At 35.1% G+C, this 21,819-nt stretch overlaps 1 protein-coding gene across 1 annotated transcript in view; it reads right to left on the reverse strand.

Annotated features, from left to right (window-relative positions):
- LOC141434516 (uncharacterized) overlaps positions 1 to 21,819 on the reverse strand; it is a 115,495-nt gene that overhangs the window by 50,537 nt on the left and 43,139 nt on the right. Inside the window, exon 2 of the mRNA XM_074096939.1 lies at positions 18,916 to 18,947. The gene's annotated coding sequence lies outside the window, so the exon portion shown is untranslated. The remainder of the gene's footprint in view (positions 1 to 18,915; positions 18,948 to 21,819) is intronic.

A 21,819-nucleotide genomic window follows, 5' to 3' on the forward strand; every position in this document is an offset into this window, starting at 1 on the left:
TAGAAAGCTGTAATTTTGCACGGATATATATGTAAACTATGCCGACAAAATAGTATAATAAAAACAAAAAAAAAATTTTTAGGGTACCTCCCATAGACGTGGGGTGTTTTATTTTTCTCATCCAACCCTATAGTGTGGGGTATCGTTGGATAGGTCTTTTAATACCATTAGGGGTTTGCTAAGACGATTTTTCGATTCATTGATTTTTGTGCGAAATATTCAACTTTAAAGTGAAAATCTAATTAAAATTGAGCGCCCCCCCCCCTCTAAAATACCCAGTGGGTGGAAAAATTTGAAAAAACGAAATCCTTACAAAAATATTACTTAATTTTTTCGTAATGGCTACGGAACCCTATTTTGGGCGTGTCCGACACGCTCTTGGCTGGTTTTTTAAGTATTACATGGCATTGTTAATGGCCAGTAGGTACCAATTATGTTCGGCCAAATAAAAAAAGTGTTTCTGTTACTAACAAAAGATACAACTACCATTTTCTGATAGATGGGCTTTAGTTAGAGAATTAAGGTGAATTAAAAGCTAATCTACTTAAAAACCGCGTCAGCTATTTGCTTAAATAAACAACTAATCGTAGCGTTAACTGAACATTTTAGTTAATACTCCATAATCAACGGCTTGCGAGACCGCAACCGCAGCTAAGCTGTTTAGTGGTTGACGGGGTTCAAATCATTTCCTCGGTTAAGGCTAACTATTAGTTTTGGCTTGACAAAGTACTGCGTAACTAATTCAAATGCAATTTCATTGCCCATCAGACAAAAAATAAAATTGAGAAGTGAAAATACACTAACACACAAAATAAAATAGAGGCCATGTGAATTTCATTAAAAACGGTAAAACGAAAATACAAATAAATATAATTCTTTATAACATTCCATGTCGCAAAATAGTTTTATTAATACAACATAACACGGTACAAGTATTTTTTATTTAATTAAATGTATTGAGATAAAAATACAAACTAATTTCGATTTCATTTTACCGATGAAACTCAAGTGGCTCTTATATATTTTTATACAAGTAATGAGCAACATACACTTTATTAACAATTTTGACAAACAATTTAAAGAATTAAACCATACCCTATATCTAATATTTTTATATGCGAAAGTACCAGCTATCTTTGTCTGTTTGCTAACCATTTACGGTAAACCGCTGCACTGAGCTTTCTTTTAAATAAGTAAAAGATAATGTTTCCGCAGAAAAAATCCTCATTGATGAAGTTGTTAAATATGCTGATAAATATCGGCGTAAGTTTTATACATGCAAAGATGTGCAAAAGTGGTCGCTAATATAAAAATACAAAAATAGAGCGACTGAACAACAAAGTTTCTTGTTCACGTGAACAGTTTTCCAATATCCTGTTTTAAACTTCCTACAACCTACATCATCTTGCATCCTTCTCATTATAAGTACGGGTATTTAGACAGCGAAGTAAATTTTCAAGGTGTTTCGTAATAATAATAATGTTTTAACAAGCGAACCGCGTATAAGTTTAGTATAAAGTCCTTCCAGACTCATAAACGAATATATATAAACAGTACAAGTAATGCGAAAAGATGTTTCAATCTATTTTCATACAGGGCCTACCGCAGGAGTGTAATCATTTCCAGCCAAAACCCACACTTTGGAATTGCGTAAGTTGAAGAGCAACTTTTGTCTAGCAATTATCGCACCCATCCAAAAAGTAAGTTTTGTTTTAGAGTCAGCACAGTCCTTAGCAATTTACGAGAATGTCTATATTTAGAATTAAGGCTGTTCACTCCGTTCCCTTTTCCACTCGGCTGCTCACAGCAAGAGGGAAAGTCGATCTATATTTTAACATGTGATTTTTCTTACATAAAAACATCATGTGTCATTGACAGTCCTTGTTTAGATTTGCTTAGTTGGACCAATCATTTTGAATGTTTGTAACTTTACCTACACGAAATGCCATCAAAAACTAAAAACTAATCTTCCTTACTTAATCTTGGTTTCAATACATTTTGATTAATTACTCGTATCAATAACAAAACAATAACGGAATGCGTAAATGTGATGTTCGATAAAGTCCCCTATTACTTACTATGCAAAGAAACTAAATATGTGACCGAGCTTCACTCGACCTCTTTCAAGTTAAAATATTTTCTTAATTTTAATGAGAAAAGTTGCTTACGTTCCGGAAAAACGTATATACGTACATCAACTTCAATGATAAAACTTTAACTGCAAAAGAAGAAACGCTAAATGAGATTTTTAAAAAAATATGCAAGAATAAAAAAGGAAGGACAGTTTAACAAAATACACTTTTACATTGGAACTTTTGAAACCTAATAAGTATATCCTATCAAGAATTACTCTTTCTACTTATTCCACTTTAGATGCGAATGGACAGGAGCAGACATCGGTGTGCGATTGCAAGCTGCAGAGACAAATCGTCGAAATAAATCCAACGTGAACACGGTTTTACTCTTCTGCTGTAGAATTTGAGAGAGGAAACGGTTAAAAGGTTCGCATCTACTACTTAATTGAATAGAAAAGTAATTTATTGAATCAGGCGTTACTTTTTCGCCCGTGTCAATGAAGTATAAATAATTACCAAAAAATTACTTTGCTCACCCGCGACCTTCACGGCTTTTAAGGTCGCAGGTGAGCAAAGTATTTTTTTAAAGTTCATTGAATAGTAAAAGATAAGGTTTCACACAAAATGTATACAAAACTTGGTTTTTTAGTTCGTTTATTGCTATGCTATTTAAAAAAATATACTAACCAATATAAAGCTGTTCTCGGGAAAGTATTGAATAAAAGTTGTGAAATTAGATTTTGCTGTTCCGGGTATATTCTTCAGCATCTTATTTTATTTCCTTTTACTAGGTAGTCGGAACTAAATACCTCTATCCAGTAATAAAATTCTTTTAAAGTGGGTGACAGACGTACGAGCAAGTACGCGTACTTATGGCTCGATGATCTTTTTCACCTGTGTGTCACCGTAAGTACTCGTACTTTAAAACCGTCGGCGATCCAACCGGTTGGAAATCTTGCTCGTGGCTCGCAAACTCACTTAACACAAACCTTGACTGAAGATTGACCCGTTATTGTAGCTGGTGAGCATTTATAATAAAATAGAATTCAATAACTTTCTAAAATAGATATCATACTTATTATAATGTTTTAAAAGTAAGTATCGATTCTCTTAATCCACTTAAACAAACGTTTCAAGTTAACTCCTCGGTAATTTAATAACTTAAGTTGCTAAGTTAATAATCTTATTAAGGTAAGCAGACTTAATAAAACAGCGCTTAAACCGTGCTTAATGCTAGAGTGGATATGACACTTCGTTGTTTCGTCTTAAAGAGTTCTAGAGTTCACAGTTCATTAAGTATAATTAGGAGGTAATTAAATGAACACACAACTACGTTTACGGGACTTTATCTTCGGTTGTTTTTATTGCCTGACCCACGGAACGAATAAAATAAAGAACGAAACGAACTGCCCAAAATGAGTGATTGCAGATAGTTGTTCAAAAAAATTACATTTCATTGATAAATAACGTCATCAATTAAAACCACAATTGATATAGCTTAATTGCGTTGATAACACATGCCATTTAACTATTGTCGTGAATTATTATCAGTATTTCCACTTAAAAAAAAGCCCGAATCTGTCAACAGTGACCACCAGCTCCTATGCTTTGCATTAGCCTCTATGTTATTGGAGAAGTAAAAATAACCTTTCGCTCCCGATAAAAACAATAAAAAATAAAACAACACCGTAGGCACCCTCGTATATACTAACTATAGACTTTTGAATTTTAGCCTCCAGTAGCTAGTAATAGACCGGGGCAATATCCGGCGAACCGCGCACTTCCGACATCCACGCGAGAACCAATACCGCTTAAAAAAGCTCCATATTCCCAGTATTCACCTTCACTCTGAACTCCACAGACTATTTCAAAAACATGGTAAAATCACAATGAAAAAAGGGCAGCCGTGCCGGTGGCGATAGAATCCTATCTCATGTGCAGAGGCAGAGTTTGTTGGTATAAAATCGCTACGCGGCTCTACGTTCTACGCCGTAGCTGGTCCGTAGCAGTTTTTGCTGCAGCATCTACGTGATATAAAATATACGGTGTTTCCGTGTAGTTGCATTGCTGTACTGCGGAAAACATACATTCTTGCAGTAAAAAGTAACCCAATTCATCAATACTTGTTAATAATAGTGTAATATTGATCAATTTCAATAGGTTTGTCGAGAAAATGATAACCTATTCGAGCATTACAATTAATGATAATTTATTATTTTTTAGACCAACCCGAACAAAAAAATCAACAGGCGCACATGCATATACACGTAATGTCTGAACAAAGGGCTGTCCCATCTTTTAGTTAGTCAATGCCACCAAGATGGTGTTTATTATTACCCCACTTTACGCAATTTAAAACTTTGGTCTAACAATAGGTAGGTGTCCGTAATGAACTCGGTTCTAACCGGTCACCAAAACACACATTTATTTAGTACCCATCAACGTTTGTCGTTGTTTATTTTAATAGGTATTCGGTTGTGTAAAGTGAGGCTATATTGCCGGTGGGCTGGCCCGCAGCCAGAAGGTTTTTCGTTTAAAACGCGCTGGCGCGGCGTGCCGTTGCAACACAATAAAGGATCCAGCACACTGGTGTTCAAAATACGCTGACGCACCGTAGACGCAGTACCGTTACTCATGTGCCATGTTTTCTGGCGCGTACCGTCCACACCACTTCTTATAAAATACTGATGCATCATAGATCACAGATAATTTTAAGCATCAGGTTTAAGTTTAAAGGTACGTGTCGAAAAAAACAATGCGTGCGTCGCGTCACAGTGCTTTTTATAAGCAGTAGGTATGGTACGAGTATAGTCGTTACGTGTTACAAACGTGACGCATGAGACACGTCACTGCGTTTGCGATGCGTCAGTGTATTTTGGGCATCGGTGTGCTAAATCCTTGATATGTGTTTTTGCTAAAGTACGTTAACCATTTGTACGGAAATGTCAGGAGCGACGAGGCGGGTCGTGTTTTTCGGCTTGCAATAGCTTCGGACTCGACTTGGTTAACACTGCGTCAGTGTCAGAGCCGAGGAAACTAAGGCAACTTGACTCGGGTGACAGCTGCTAGTGACATAGTCACGAACCCGTGCATTCCCGCTATATAGGGATCAGTGATTAGGGTCGGAAAAACGTCAGAGATTTTAAAAACCTATTTAAGCATATCTTGTAAGGTTGACACTTCGGTATGCTTCAAAGCCATCCGTAGACTATGAACGAGGTTTTTCAACTTATAATTAGGGACTTATTTTTTAAACTATTGTCGTTATGACCTCACAAGTGAAATGAAGGGTTCTTGTCCCGCACCCTTGCTTGGAATTGTTGTCATTTCCGTCGTTCAAAGATATACTGTGACGAGGTCAAACTATTTGTTTGCCCGCAGGTTCAAGCAAGCATTTTACTATCTCCCAAAAGACATCCCAGTTCAAAATAACGGGTAAATTAAATCATCTGTGTGCTGAAGTAGTCATGATAGTTTTGGCTGACTACCAAACGGTAAGCTTTAGAACAGTATTTATAAGCTAGAGATCACCCCTGTGACAGACATTTACTACTTGAATAAAATATGGTTAATTGTTGCATTAACAGTAAAAATTTAACATTTTGAGCTTTCGGGATTTTCGGTCATAATTGACGACCGGATGGCCAAGTGGTTAGAGAACCTGACTACGAAGATTCGATTCCTGGCCGGGGCAGATATTTGTATGAATAATACGAATGTTTATTTTCGGATCTTGGATGTTTAATATTTATGTATTTATCTATATTAGTATGTTTATCCGTTACCTAGTATCCATAGTACAAGCTTAACTTAGTTTGGAACTAATTCAATTGGTATCAAGTGTCCCATGATATTGCTTTATGAATTAGAACATATATTTTTTTTTTTTTTTAAAGGAATCTTGCCCGTTCCACAGGTGACCATAGGGTTGGATCTTTTCTCAGTTAACGTATTGGCTGACATTGCCATACAACGAGGAAACCCTGCCCAATAGCAGCAACTTGGGTGATATTTGGAAATATACATTTTTAGGATTAGAGTAAGTTACTTTTAGTTCTATTTTTCTCTTTTTACTTGTTAATTATTATATATTTGTGTGTTACTTATTAAATTATAACATATATTTTCCGTGATACTTTTGGTGTTTTACATTATTTGTAGCTTAACAGGAGTTTTATGATTTCTAATTTTTATGATAAAATCATACACATACAAAACAGTCACATAATGGAAAGCAATACATACCTATCCATTCATTACATAGGCTCATTTTTGGAATATTTGTACATAAGTTGTGGTAGTAGTGTGTATTTATTTATGGCGTAGATTTTTATTCGATTTGATGATTGGATATTTTCATTAAAAATAAACTCCTGGCTTCAAAATATTTTTGTCATCTTCTTTATACAGCGTGTATTTTTGATACTACCTCAAACTGTAACCAGACGAAGATTTCAGTGCTGTGAACCGATATTAAAACAAATTGTTAATTTAGAATTAACTACCAGAGCGTAATTATTTTTTTAAATATTTTCGAGCAGCAATGTAATGTGTACAATAATTTGATACGAGAGAGAAGCGTTCTGTGTCAGCTCTCACGTCAACAAGTGCGACGTTTTGAATAAAAACAAAGTAGTATCACGTAGTGATACATTGCGTGCTAATTAATTTTGCAAGAAAAATAATAAGTTTTTTTTTTTTTTAATAAACCATAATAAAACGTGATTATTTGGGCCTTCGCTAACTACCCTTAAAGTTTTAGGTTCTAACCAGCCAAAGGTTTTTCAGCCAAAGCGGAACTCCAAATACAGCACAGGCATCCTGCTAAAGCAAATTTGCCAAAGCTTGTTAACGGGCTCTGTCGCCTGCAGTGTGCACGGGATTCTGTCAAGGAGCGGCAAATAAACGGTTTGTTTCCCTAGTACGCGAAGCCAAAAGAGTTGAATACTTTTCAAGTACGTACATATATAGCTGTATTGTTGAAATAGCCTGAAACTGTATGTAACCAGACGTAGATTTAAGTGCTGTGAACCGATATTAAAACAAATTGTTAATTTAGCATTAACTATACCAGAGCGTAATTAATTTTTGAATTTTTTTCGAGCAGCAGTTACTTAATGCGTACAATAATTTGATACGAGAGAAAAGCGTTCTGAGCAGCTGTTTCGTCAACAAGCGTGACGTTTTGAGTAAAAACAAAGTACCTAGTATCACATAGTGATACATGGCGAGCTAATCTGTTTTATAAGGAAAATATATTTTTTTAAGTAGCCTGTATAGTGTCCCACTGCTGGGCAAAGGCCTCCCCTCTTGACCTCCACAACTCTCGTTCTGATGCAATGTCAGGCCAGTCCTTTGCGGACGTGTCCAGATCGTCCCGCCATCTCCTTCTCGGTCTGGCCGTTCTCCGGCACCCACCAGTAACTGTGCGAGCCCACCTTTGTGGGTGCATGCGACAGACGTGTCCAGCCCAGTCCCATTTTAGCGTAGCAGTCTTTTTACCAAGGAAAATAATAAGTCTAATTTTTTTACTAAGACATAATAAAGTGTGATTATTAGGGCCTTCACTAATTACATTTAAAGTTTGAGTTTGTATCAAAAATACACGCTGTATATTTCTTTATATTTCTCATGCTCAGACTGTATTTATGCTATATTCACGCAACATAACCTAACTTAAAAACTAACTTAGAAAACTTGAAACATCCTCAACATAGTATTTTCAAAATGTAATATGTCAAAACCGGCTGACCCAATTTTAATGAAACATAGCTAAGAACCACCGCAAGGAAACTCGCTTTCATGTTAAAAATTTAACCGCATCGAAATCGTTCCATCTGTTCGAGAGCTACGATGTCACAGACACACACATTGAGACATTGACGTCAAACTTATAATATATAACACTCCTCTTTTTGCGTCGACTTTCTATGCTAGAGCTAGCGCATAAAGTTTAAGATCAAAATGTTTATAAAATTAAATTGTATTTTTTAACGATTCGTATTTTATATTAATAAATTAACAAAACTATACTTATAAGTTAACATATACAATAATACCTGGATCCAATGCCCTGACACTACCCATTCGTGCCATCACATCAACGGTGTCGATCACAATCGGATATAGAGGTGCCAGGGGCATCGCATCCTGCTCGCGTTGCATGCAAGTCTCTGTGGCGGAAGAGTTGCAATTTCTCCCATAGGTACCGAGCGGGGTGGGGTCGGAGTTAAAGCGGACGAAGATGGGGGAAACACATGGGCTATGGACTAAAGCCTTATTTAAATATTATACGCTCTTAAACTCTTGCCATTCGATTGCCTTTGTCTTTTTTGCATAACAAAACAAATCGTATCTTTTCTTATAACAGACCTGTAACTTTTATAAATAAAGTTGACGTTTTATAGCTGTGGAGAGTCTAGTTACAAATATGATTCGAATGCGTATATAAGTCTAGTTATAAGTTTAGCCTATGAGTATATAATGTCGCAACGCAGTGACGCTCGCTACGTGTTTCTGAAGACTTTACTGGTTGTTGTTATATGGGGTTTATTATTAGGTAAGGTACGTAAAAAATGCGGAACTTTGCGTCTAAATTTTCATGGAGTCGTAACATTTTAGTAACATTTGGCTGCAATTAGAATTCCGGTTAATTAATAAAATTTCTTTGTTTATTAACGCCCTGCTTTAAAATCATAAAACGGTGCCTCATCAACTACCTATAAATACATCGTGATACGGGCTAGTTGCCACTTCGCGAGACCGGCGTCGCAAATCACAGCGAGCGTTTTCTCTATCCATTGCGTGTGCTGCCAGGTAACCACTGTGCAGCGAGTATTTCAGATGTTCAATGAACAGCGAAAACGTACGCAGCACCGCGACAATTGGGCGTTATCGTGGTCCGGCCGTTTAGGGCCCCAGCTCCCAAATTTTATAGCCACCAATACCATTTTACTTTACTTGCATATGTTAAATGATTTATAATACAGGTGTTTCTCGCTGAAAGTGGCGCCATCCCCGTTACCGATAACTCGTTCAGTTTTCAATTTACAACGTTGTCTCCCATAGGGTGTTGTATTGCTGATGCGGAGTTCGAGAAAAGCTCAGACAATATTCACAATGACAGAAAGAGTGCTACCTTCATGAGTGAAACGAACATGGTATTGGTGCACTAGCAGCGTTTGTTGCGAACAGCCGCGGATTTCAGAAACACCACTGTTTTTGTAATTGTCATCAGTATTAATAATTTGTACTTGATAACACTTTTTAGTGATTCGCGGTTGTCGGTTAATCAACATTAACATCCACCAACAACTACAAGGAAGCATGCAACTGCGTCGACACACCGGGAGCTCATTAAGGGTAAGGTAGGTATTCATTTAATGTCAAGTAGATACTACACCCCTTTATTGTTCGATGCTTGTTGTTTTGTTAATTTAAGATTCGTAGACAAAGATAAAACATACTTTTTCTTTTAACCGATCTGTACTTTTAAAAAGTTTGACATGATTGTTTTATTATTACAATTGCCTAGTTGTATTAATAATCATAATGAATTTTCTTTATTTTGTTTAATTTAAATATAATTATAATGTTAATATTTTGCATGCTATTTCAATATGAATAAGGAGCACGTATATTTTGCGACAACACCTGTAAACCAATGCTTTTTCTAGCAGAAAAAACTATTTCATTAATTCATTCGTTCATTTTAGAATTACCCCTTGGAAACACACATCAAATCAATGCCTATATTAATTGGTTACAAATGGTAGAATGAAAGTTTAAAAAGCAATAAAAGTCAAAATAGGTATATTGCCGCTGGCTATTGAAAAATAAATAGTATTGCACATCGGCGGATTGAAAACAATGAGAGTTTTTTTTTACCTTACAAAATACATTTCTCACGACTGTGCTCACCAGGATATTAAGTCCTTTCATCCTTAAAATATGTGACGGACGACAAGAAGTTACCCAGGCTTTGGATAAAGCATCGTGATGCACTAAGTACAATCCGCACTGACCAAGGTTCTTGAGCAGTGGGACGTATATAGGCCTTTGCAGGTTTGTGCAGGTTTCTCACGATTTTTCCTTCACCGCAAAGCTCGTGTATTCAAATGTAATTCCGCACATGAATTCGATCAGAGGTTTTCAACCACGCCCTTCTGCTTGATTAGCCACCACGGCTTACAATATGGTGGAAGTATACTAAGTACATTGACGGACGAGCAAGAAGTTACCCAGGCTCGTTGGATTCAAATATATTTCATAGTTTAGCTGCGATTGCAAACTGTGACAATATCTAAGTCTACGCGATAACAATCTGTAACATTGGAACCTTCGCAAATCCAAGTGTTACACTATGTAGCATTGCAGTTAGAGCACAATGGGATTTAATCTATTGACGTACGAGTATAATGAGTTTCCTATCGGTTCTGGGGGGCTACTACGAAATTAAAAAATTGAAGTTCATATCGTACCGTCCCTCTCATTCTCGTATTAATTAATATAAGCGTCAGCGGGACGGCAATAAAAGAAGTTTGAATTTTGCACTTCGTAGTAGTAGGTAGGTATACGTGATAAAGTTATTCGTTGTCATAATCAGATATTCCTTTACTGAGCATGTGGATTCGTATTTAGATTTTTTTAACGAGCAGATTATTTACGTGTTTTAAATTTTACCCGAAAGTTAGCTAGATGTGCTTCTTGGTCTGTCGTTAAATTAAATATAATTTTTGAATTTTAATCTAATTATCGTTCTTACATCTAACTAATTAATGAAATGACATTAACTGTAAGATACAGCTACTAATCGGAAAGTCTGTTTATCAGCATTTTTTATAAGTGTTTATCAATTGCTTTCTAGTTTTATTTTTCATTGAGTCATATTAAAAGCGCGAGGCAGAGCGTGTGTCCACACTCCTGCCGTAGTCATTGCTACTTTTTTTTTTAATACCACGTTGGTGGCAAACAGGCATGCGGCCCGCCTGATGTTAAGCAATTACCGCCGCCTAGGAACGCTTGCAACACCCGAAGTATCACTTGCTACTTGAAGGTATTATGAATGTTGGGAGATATGATAGATTCCGTAAATTAACTGGTCCATGTCTTTTAGATAATAACGATATATTATCCCTGTACTGGGTCACGATGGCTAAATCTACCTCGTTGTGGACGTTAAAAATTTATTTAGGTAAACTAATTGCTACTCGTATTATAAAAAAAAATTGGTAAAAAAAAAACAACTTTTGTTTAATAGATTCACTTAGTTTATGATGTATTATTATGTTGAATGAATAAATAAACTAAAACTAAACTAAACTAAGAGCTGAAACTAGCCCTGAACATTTAGGCAATGTAATATAATTGTTTACTAGAACTCCGATCCGCTTCCATAACATAAAATTGAAATCTGATCACATTTCATACATCTCATTTTAACAAGGGGGCTACTACGAAATTCGAAAATCGAAGTTGGTATCGTACCGTTCCTCTCACTCTCGTATTAAATTATAGTATAAGCGTTAGCGGGACGGCAAAATACGAACTTCGATTTTCGAACTTCGTTGTACGAGTATAGCCTCCCGGTGCTATCAGCTTATCTCACAAACAATCTTTCAACAATACAATTCACAAAGATTATCTAACCCTTGAGGATCTATGTTCCTGGAAAAGGTACGGTCTCACTGGAGAAGACAACCTTAAAAGGAGCATTAGATTCGTCACAGAGAGAGCTACTAAGCTCATCATGAACCAGCGCCACAGGTCACCGTATGTTTGTAAGTAGGATTTGTGAGAATCTTTTAAAACTTTTACTTTAAACGAACTATTTTCTGTTTCTCCTAAGGCTGCGAAAATGACATTAAGGGGCTGTTTCACCATTCATTAATTAGTGTTAACTGGCGGTTTGGTGTGATGCTGTTTTGTTCGAATAGACGGAGACGGCATCACATTTAACCGTCGTTAAACAGACGATCGAGTCGATGGTGAAACAGCCCCTAAGTCGTAGTTTTAGCGTAAAATCAGACAGTGGTTTGTTACTTATAGTCAGCCGTGATCCTGGCACAGCTTTCTCGGCAATGCAAACTACTGGATTTTTTTTAATTGTTCGTACTACCGTCAAGTGAAAAAAATGGGAATGCTCCCTATACATCGAATATTATGTGTTTAAAACGGCAGTGAGGAGAAACCAGGAGAAACCTTATTATCCCTTAAAACACTTCTTTTTCATTACGGCTCTAAAGCTGACCTTGCCCAGATGATTTTAGGGTTGTATTTGTCATAATTTATTTTTCACTAGCCGTTACCCGCGACTTCGTCCGCGTAGAATTCGTTTATCGCTATCCAATTAGGAACTATGCAATTTTCCGGGATAAAAACTATCCTATATCCTTCTCCGGGACTCAAACTATCTGTATACCGAATTTAATCTAAATCGGTTCAATGATTTAGACGTGATGAAGTAACAAACAAACAAACAGATACAAACTTTCGCATTTATAATATTAGTGGGATTATTTAATTGTTTGTTTATTCTTTTATTGTGTGCCGAATTTTGTGGAAATATTTATATTCTATCTTTGTGCTCTCTCTTTGTCAAGATCAGAAGCGTAATCTTCTCTAAGCTGTTTTCGCTGTGGCCTCAACCTAAGGTTTTGTAAGATGCTTCCCCACTTCGTTACCCGGGCGACGCCTGAACGGATTGCAGCTCAAATCTACCGTAAATAGATTTATCTCTGGACATTCGTACACTTTTGTTCGCCTCGCGAAATACGTATTTTATTATAGAAAATATATTTTCGCGATAAATATATTGTCGCTTTATTTTGATGGAAAGGTACTACAGGTGATTCCAGTTTGAGATAGAATTGTTATCTGATTAAGAGTAGAAATGGTAATTTTTGCTCATCAAATGTTTCCAACAAAATTTGCACAAACTTAGGCAACCCCAAGGCTGGCACTTAATTACCTCTTACAAAGATTAGGAATAACAGTTCAGAGAGGTAATGCGGCCAGTGTCTTGGGGTCAATGCCTGAGGCAGAATATCATGATGACATTTTTAATTTGTAGTTTTAGTTTAGCTTATATTCAGTTTTAGTTTTCTAATTGTATTTTATAATATGTCTAAGATTGAAATGTCGATTGATTAAAATATCGAATGAGGAAAAATATCGATAGCCAATATATCTAAGTTGTAAATGTCAACATATTTGAATGTCGAACATTTTAAATATCGTACATACAAATCTGCTTTATTTATTGCTCCTTTCTCTTAATAGCATTTATTTTACATAATCTAGTCATTTTTAGCACTCGCCGGCCGCTGCCGCGGATAGCTCGCTTCGCTCGCTCGACTCGTGCGTTGTGATCACAGTTCTAACCTAACCAAACCAAATATTTTTGGTAATTCATGTTCAATAGGTTAGGTTAGGTTAGTATTGCGTCAAGGCGCGAAGCGCCTTAACTGAGCGGAATAGGAACTCCGCGAAGAGGAGCTCTGTCGACCCTGTCACGTGAAAGTTCATACATAGGATATTCGATACTCTGTACTTCGATATTTATATTTTTCATCACACTTGCTAGTAAACAGTGTCGTAACATGCAGGCTACCTTGGTTGCAACCCCCCAAATAAAACCCTCGACCTTAATGTGCTCGTCATGAAACCCGTGGTCGGTAAATGAGTCATTGCGCGTACACATTGTCTTGTCATGAAGCCCAAGGTCGGTAAATGAGTCAGTGCCCGTACTGATGGCGCTGCGCGCGCTGCTGCATGCAGCACTACATGGACCACCACATGCCGAGGGAGGGGGAGGTAGAGGGCGACGCTGCCAAGAGCACAGCCTAAAGTATCGCCAATATTTGGAACAATTATATTTTTTCTTTTACAAATATAAAATTTTACTTGCAAATGTGATGAAAAACATTGTATGTCGCACGGGCGGTACTAGAATTACGAACATCGACTCATTAAAGCCCTCAGTCTTCGACTTTGGGCTTCTAATAGACTCTCGTTCGTAATTCCTTATTTACCGCCCTTAAGACACAATGTACTATTTCGATGTCACTTTTGTAGATAAATATATTTTTGATATATTGGACGTAGGGTATCTAACCATTCGACAATATAAACTTTCGTTATTTTAATTTTCGATATTTTGAACATCGACATTTTACCCATAGGTATTTTAACTTTCGATTTTCAAATATGTAACTACGTTTACATATACTTATTAGGTTGTACCTGGTTTTGCCTAACAAGTTTTTGCCTATTTTCAGTTTGCCTAATGTTAGATAAATTAATATTACTTAACCTTAAGTTTCATTTTACCTAATTTTCATTTTAGTGAAAGTCATTTTACATACAACTTACTTTACATAATTTTGTTTCGCCTAATTTTAAATTATCTAATTTTTATTTTGTATAAACTCATTTGATATAATGTTTGACTGACATAATTATATTTTGCCTAACATACATGTCACATAATTTCATTTTGTATAAACTTATTTCGTATACCCTTTGATTTATAATTATTTTTTTCTAACATACATTTAGCATAATTTCATTTTGTATAAACTTATTTCGTATAATGTTTGTCTGACATAATATTATTTTGTCTAACATAAATGTTGGTTAATTTTATTTATTCTAATCACGGTTGATTAACCGTGACACATAATGATAACGTTAGTTATTTCTAAAAAGTTTAGTATTATAAAACAAAGTCGGTTCTGGCGCTTCGCCGGCCGCTGCCACGGCACGCTCGCTTCGCTCGCTCGGCTCGCGCACTGTAGGGTCGCAGTTCTACCTAACGCTCCTCCTCGCTTCGCTCGTCGTCGTACCTATTCCCTGTATGCTTAGTATTGTTATTTGCTTGAACCAAATAAAAAAATAGAAGAATATTATGGATTAATTTATTTCAGTTTTAACCTACCTAATTGACCTTATTTTATAATAAACATTTAGGTACCAAAATTAGGCATAACGTTAGTAAGCAAAACAAATATTATGATAATTCAATATTAGACAATCCAATGTTAGTTAAAACGTTATTCGGCTATATGATGATTAGTTAAAATGAGAATCGACAAAGTGAGTTTTCGATAAAATAATATTCGGCAAAACAAGTTATTTATGCAAATGATATTAGTTAAAACGTTATTCGGCTATATGATGATTAGTTAAAATAAGAATCGACAAAGTGAATTTTCGATAAAATAATATTCGACAAAACAAGAGTTATGCAAATGATCACTTAGTAATAATGAAAATTCGACAAAATAAAAATTATGAATAATGAAATTTTACAAATTGACTTTAGACAAACTATTCATTATAGTAAAAGTTGTTAGACAAAGTGAAATTAGGCAAAACATTTTTAGACAAGTCAAGGGAATACCTACTTATTAACTAGCTGTTGCCCAAAACTGCGTCTGCGTCCTGCAAAAACTTGCATTTACCCGGAATGAAAAGTTCCTGTATGTATGTAAATATGCTAAACAGAGAGTTTTCTGCCAGTGAAAGATTTAGGATCGGTCCAGTATCTATACTCTTAGAGATTATCCCCTACATAAAAACAAAGTCTACTCTTTATTATGTTAATGTAGATTTGCAACTTACAACAACTCCTTCATAATAACACTGTATATCCCTCATCACGGGTCATTCCCAACACACTGGCGTCGGCGTGTGTGCCACAACTAAATTCCACTAAAGGTGTCATTCACTACATATTAGAAACCTCTGTTACATCAAGCAATATTCGCTTCCCCATATTGTTTGTTCTTCGTCTCCAATATTGTTTTAGGACGCCAGTGTTTGCCCGGGACACCGTTCGAGGAACACATTCAAAACCTAGTGTTGATCGATCTCTTTCGGCACTCGTGGATATTAAGACATAACAAAGGATATACGGAAGAGCCTTTTTCAACTTATCCCTGTCTTGGTTCAAGGAGTTACGGAGAATCATAATAGAGAAGTGATAGTAATATTATATATGAGTTTACTCTATTTTATAGGAAGTAATATTAATTTCTATAACCCTAATATATATAGTCATTTCTAAAATAAATATGAAGTCAATTGACTGCTGTTTGCCTCTTCAGTTGGATGATTCGAAACTGTAGTTCAGGTAAATCCAAAATGTAGTCGATATTATCTGAAAACGTGCGCAATTATTATAGCTAGGTACAGATGATGATTTTTTTATATATATATAAATTGTATTCCACAGATACAAACTTAAAACCACACAATTTTATCCCAAAATTAAAAGTGTGACCGAAAGGTTTGAAGTGAAATTTGTATGTGGTCTGGTTTGACCATCATTTCATTGATTGGGAACTACTCAATCTTAATCAATGTGCAGCACTGCTTATCCACTTTCATACATTTGAGCAACCCACTCCACGGAGTGCAACTCCTTTGTCTGCCGACCATATCGTATTGTGCTATGCTTCACGCTCCACGTACTCCGCCCATTGTACTATATATTCGATTATTGGACTAACTTTATTTCAACTGTTAAAATACGAAACATTTTTATTTGCAGAGCCTTTGTGTTATAACGACGAAGCGTAGGCGTCTGTACAAAGAGTATCAGCCGAATTCAATGAGCAGAGATCTGATTTTATGAAGAAGTTAGAATAAATAGGCTCCGAGACCCTGAATTTAATTTCACTATATGTTTGACTACGTATAATGTTAAATACGTATGACTGTTTTACTCCCGACAGTGGACGTAATTTTTTTTTGTTCACTTCAAATCTTATCAATAGCTGCTACAGAAAGATATTAATTAATGTAATTTTATAGGTGATATAAGACGTAACTCATTTATTTAATAACTGAAATAACTCACCAACTGACAATCGAAAATCAAATCAAATTAACGTCACCCCACAATAATACAAAAGCAAAGCTAATGGAACGGAAGTGACATTTCAATTTAATTAACTTGATAAATGCCCCAATATAATTCGTTTATTTAAACGTCTCCGTATTATGGGCTATAATAAGTTGTTCAGATCTTGGCTGCTTCATCCGGCTGCTTGATTTGTAAAGTTATTTGTTTTGTTATTTATTTTATTTATAGTGTTATTTATTTTAATCTTTAACCTTTAAAGGAGGATTTTAGTGTAAGTGTGACTGACTTTAAATTTAAAAACTATAAACGTAAGGACCGTAGTGTCTTTGGCCCTTAAGGCAACTCAACGCACAAAGTTTTCTGATTCGAACTTCAGCATATGTAAGCACTATAATATTATTATGTGTGATTCGATTTAGTGGTATACTTTTCTACATTTTATGTACTTACATACACTGTTTTTGACCTTTAAACTCACTGTATGTCAGTTCCTAATTGAACACTCATTTCATCCACTCAAAGGTAGACTGGTAGAGATCCCTTAAAAGGATAAGTTCGCTTTTGTAAATTTATCTTAATGGTTGCCGATTTTCTGTTACTTTATTTTTTTTTATGTAATAGCTGACAAATTATTTTTTTAGACAACATAGTTTATGTACATAAATACTTATTTATAGTAGTATAAGTGTAGTGCCAGACACTGAAAATTCTCCCACGCTTTGCATAGTTCTAACCAATAATTAACCTTGAAAAGTATTCGTTCCGTATCTACTACTTCTTTGATTATTTGTGGTTCCATAACCAAAATGGTAAAAACTGAACCCTTATTATCATCCTCCTGACCGTTTGTTTGTTTGTCTGTCAGCATTCGGAAACTATATTAATTTAATTTAGATGACAGGTAAGTAAGTATCTTTTGTATAAATAATGTCTGCAGTCAAAACAAAAACTGGTTTAAATAAATCAAAGTTCACACGGACGGAGTCGCGGGCACAGCTAGTTTATAAAAATAAATTTATAATATTAGAACATTTTATTAACAGCCTACGTCTCCTAGAAGTGCTTATTAATAAAAACTCAATTTACTAAATTACTTTAGCATTTTAAGGGTTCCGTTTTTTTTTTCAAAGAGTATAAAATGAAATACTCACTTGAATGTTTTTCTTTTGAAAAGGAAAATTGTTGGCTTTGAATGTTGAGTTTTGACAGACCGTAACAAGGAGGCCCGAGGAATTACGCCAGTAACTGGCTCGTTATTATAATTTAGTCTTATATTTTTATAAAGCCTTATTTTACCGAGCGCTTTATTAATCCAACTACAAGTTACAAATCAAATGTCTTAAAAATAATTAAGTTTTATTATCAAAGCAAAAACATTATAAGAGAACAAGGTTTTGGCGAAATTTTTACACAACTAGCTGTTGCCCGCGACTCCGTCCGTGTAGAATTCGTTCATCGCAATTCCGCGGGAACTAAGCAATTTTTCGGGATTAAAACTATCTTACGTATGTCCTTGCCCGAGACTGAAACTATCTGTGTACCGAATTTCATCTGAATCGGTTTAGCGGTTTAGTCGTGAAGAGGTAAGAAACAAACAAACTTACAAACTTTCGTATTTTATAATATTAGTGGTATATAAACCCGTAAAACTATTGTATTTAAATATTATCAGCTGCTTATCAGCTAAGTATTTTCACATATGTACTGTAGAACTAACCGAATTGTGACCCACTATATAGACCGTTTTCAGAGTAAATGTTTTAATGATTTTCGTTGACAATCAACGCGATTTCACAAAGGTTTCACAAAGGGTCCAGAATCAAATTTATCTACAGCCCACATATTGACAACCATACAGTAAATATACTAAGCTATATCAAATACTGATAACCGCAATCCCCTTTTAATCATGACCGACACTAATTAATAAATATTGTAAAATTAATTCGACATGCATATGTATGTACTCACCTTTTAATCGGCTTTGTGTTGAGTTGGATTATCTGAAACAATCAACATGTTATTAATAAAATATAAAGCTTGTATTGTAACGAATTAAATAACAAAATTTTAATAGCGTAACAACCTTAAATGAAGCTTGATTTTAATAGTATATCTTTGAACGAGCAATTCGATAGGAATCGCATAATACGGTATTTGAGTAGTTTTTATATATTTCATAAATTAAAACTTCACAATACATGTTATCGAATAGAGAAACAATTTTTAAGCTTACAAATAACAAAGTTATGTAGGTTATAAATTCAAGATTAGACAGAGCAAGACATACTTGCATGTTTATCTATATTTTTATAATAATTATATAAGACATGTCAACATCAGGAGTTGTCAAATACTGTATTTATTTATTTAAATCAACGGCTCCAAAAATTTCGATGGAATTTGTTACGTGGGGGTTTTTATATATCTCTAGAAAAAGGTGTTGTTTTTACGTTAAGAAACCGACTGTACTGTATCATCAAATCCTTCCATTTATAAAACGCAGCAAAAGACAAATTTAGTTCTGTTTGTTAACAATAAAACCTTAGTTAAGTTTAGTATACTTTAGCGTCATTGTTTAGTTTACTACCTATGATGCTGTTGCTATTCAATGAATCATATATGTATGTATGTAAATACTTTATTGTACATAAAACACAAAAATTCTACAAAAAGAAAACAACAAAACAAATATCAATCATATATCAATTATATCAATGAATCATATGATTTAAAAATTAAAGCGCCATAATTATTACAACATGCTTAACAAAAACAACTAAGGACCAACTAACAATAAACAAATTTGATGCGGGAAACTAGGATTTAGTTCCAAATTAATGTAACAACATACTACTGCTGCTACTATGATGCAAGTTGAAAATGACGTGGTCGGCCGCACGACTGAAAGCAGCTGCTGTTCTTTTACACCTAACGAATATACCTATTTTTAAACAAAAAAAAACAATAATTGATTGATGCAGGAATTACTTTGCAGAGGTCCATTCTAATGATAATGTTTAAAATTCACATAATGTGTACCAATTTTCAACTCAGTCGTTCCAGTGATTTCAGAACAATCTTTTCCCTGTTGAAATACTGAACCCTAAGTTTACTTAAAGAAATACGGCCTTATATCTATACGATCGAAAAAAACTTAATAGTTTTTCACTTGCACAAAATATACCGATTAAGTAAAAAGTCAGTTCGAAAGTTAAAAGCCAAGCTACTATACAAGGTACAGTAGTGGCAGTAGCTATCATGGCAGCAGCTTGAACCGTCTGTTACTGCTTTTATACTATGCTTAGATAGGCAATGAGTAAGACCTCACGAACGCAACTTCTACAATCAAGGTTTGCACACCGAGCTAGATCATGTCAAGTTGCCACTATGTAACAGAAATGTGTAATGTAAGTTGTACAGTTCGGCTACAATGTGAACTAAACAGTAAGGTGTTTTGGTGGGATGAGTTGAATGTGTCTGGCTACATTTGTAGTAATAGGTACAAACATTTAAATTGTTTTAATTCCACATTCAATTGAAATAAATTATGATGAACAAAAATCTGATCCAATAACATGTAAAATCTCAGCGTTTAGAGTTATTTATTTGCATAGCTATTTAATTACTCTAATTACGGAAGAAATCATAACACGGCCATTTTTATTTTTCTAGAAGCTATGGTACCTATGTATCTGATATAGGTACTTAAAATAATGTCAATAATGTTGTATTGTCAAGATCTAGATAGTACTCTAAATACCGTTTATTTATATGTAAAATATATAAATAAATAAAAATCGATTACCGCGATGGTACTCAAAATTCTGCAAATTTCTAAACATCACGATCAACCGCCATTCAGTGATATAATCATTATGAAAATGAATCCATTCACCATAAATAAAGCCAGACCAAAGATCAAAGGCTTTCAGACTTTACACCGTAACATGGACAAATTATGCACGCACGATCAAAGCCTAACGAGACTCTCCACACTTTCGTCGAACAGAGAATAGATCGCGTTCTGACTATTGTCAAGGCGGTTCAGCGCTGCATTTGCACGAGTCAGCGGGGGGGAGGGGGGGGGTGACGTCATTTTCTAGGTCACTGGACTACACATATGTATTTTCAATAAGTACAAGTGTCACCTGCCTTCTAAAACTTTCAAGCAAGCTTCGTGTTGTTAGGTCTGTTAAATAAACAACACACACAGCCCGAAACATACGCTCCCGCGCCGTCTCGGCTCTGTCCGCCGCTCTAGATAGTCGCAATCAGCCCAAATTTGACCTTTATTAAGCACAAAGCCTGTGTACAATCAAAACACTTATGCTCGTTAAACCCCGAATTCCCGCTTTGCTCAATCTATCTATTAACTGTGACTACCCTATCACAATCAGCGCTATAGGCAAAGCACATTTGCAAAAGTTTGACTATAAACACAGTTGGTTTGAAATAGCTCAGGACATTTTTATACCGCCTTAAAGCACTACTTGTACTATTACTTATTCTGTGCTTAAAGTAGCGATCAACTAGAGAGAACATGATCTCAACGGCATGGCATCGCGTAGGTAATAAAAAAGAAAGTAGGTATCTAATTAACGTTAAATGGACTACGGTAAGATACCTAACAGAAGCAAAATAATACGTTCACGTTTTTAAATTTACCTCATATTAAATATCTGCCCACCTATGACTGCAAATAGATATAGGTACTTGATATCACGCTGCTGTTATCTATGGGTAGTATTTTCATATAAAGCACAGCAGTTAACATAAATGAAACAGCATTTTATTTGACCTATCATATTATTATTTATTAAGTACAACATATGTATACGTATCAATTCATTTTCAGTATTTATATACTTTTTA

Source organism: Choristoneura fumiferana, chromosome 13 (assembly GCF_025370935.1).
Source record: "Choristoneura fumiferana chromosome 13, NRCan_CFum_1, whole genome shotgun sequence".
Classification (NCBI taxonomy): Eukaryota; Metazoa; Arthropoda; class Insecta; order Lepidoptera; family Tortricidae; genus Choristoneura; species Choristoneura fumiferana.